This window comes from Triticum urartu, chromosome 7A (genome assembly GCF_056163025.1).
Source record: "Triticum urartu cultivar PI428250 chromosome 7A, HENAU_Tu73, whole genome shotgun sequence".
Lineage (NCBI taxonomy): Eukaryota > Viridiplantae > Streptophyta > Magnoliopsida > Poales > Poaceae > Triticum > Triticum urartu.
Genome location: NC_141879.1, coordinates 338,453,630 through 338,455,045, shown reverse-complemented (window position 1 = coordinate 338,455,045; position 1,416 = coordinate 338,453,630).

Below are 1,416 nucleotides of genomic sequence, written 5' to 3'. Positions count from 1 at the left end.
ACTCTTCTGCCTATATTGGGTTACCTTGAGTCTATCACGAATCAGCTTAACCTTCTTTTCAGACTCTTTAATCAAATCTGGTCCAAACAACTGCCGGTCTCCAACTTCGTCCCACAACAACGGTGTTCTGCACCTCCTTCCGTACAGTGCTTCGAAAGGGTCCATCTTCAAACTGGCTTGATAACTGTTATTATAAGAGAACTCTGCATAAGGCAAATTATAGTCCCAACTAGATCCATAGTCTAGCGCACAAGCTCTCAACATGTCCTCCAGAATCTGATTTACTCTTTCAGTCTGTCCATCTGTTTGCGGGTGAAAAGTTGTACTGAACCCTAGTTTGGTTCCCAAATTTTCATGCAGCTGATTCAAAAACTTTGAAGTAAATTGGGCTCCTCTATCTAATACAATGGTCCTCGGAACTCCATGCAGACATACGATCCTAGTCATATATATCTTTGCCAACTTAGCACCAATGTAAGTGGTGTTTACTGGGATGAAATGAGCTACTTTCGTCAATCGATCGACTACAACCCATATCGAGTCATAGCCTGAACGAGTTCTGGGCAATCCCGTGATAAAATCCATGCCTAGTTTATCCCACTTCCATTCGGGTATAGGCAATGGCTGTAGCAATCCTGCTGGCTTCTGATGTTCTGCCTTCACTCTCTGACATACATCACAAACTGCTACATACTCCGCAATATCCTTCTTCATACCAGTCCACCAGAGACTGTCCTTCAAATCCAGATACATCTTGGTATTTCCTGGGTGAATCGAATATGGCGAATCATGGGCCTCTTGCAGAATCAACTTCCTGATCTCCTGATCATTTGGCACATATACGCGGTCCTTAAACCATAAAGTATCGTGCTCATCCTTACGAAATCCCTTGGCCTTTCCTTTGCTCATCCTTTCCTTTATTTCAGCGATCTCCTTGTCCGTCTTTTGCGCTTCTCTGATCTTATCCATCAAAGTAGACTGAATCTCCAAAGTTGCTACATAACCTCTCGGAACTATCTCCAAACATAGCTCACGAAGGTCCTCTGCTAACTCCCTGGGTAATCCTCCGGTCATGAGGGTATCGACATGACTCTTGTGGCTCAACGCATCGGCTACTACGCCTTTCCTGGATGATAATGCAATTTCATATTATAATCTTTAATGAGTTCTAACCATCTCCTCTGCCTGAGATTTAATTCCTTCTGTGTGAAGATATACTTCAAACTCTTGTGATCCGTGTATACCTCACAATGGTTTCCGATGAGAAAATATCTCCATGTCTTCAACGCATGCACTACGGCTGCTAACTCCAAATCATGCATAGCATAGTTTAACTCATGGGGTTTAAGCTATCGTGAGGCATATGAGACAAATCTTCCCTCCTTCATAAGTACGGCTCCAAGTCCTCGACGAGAA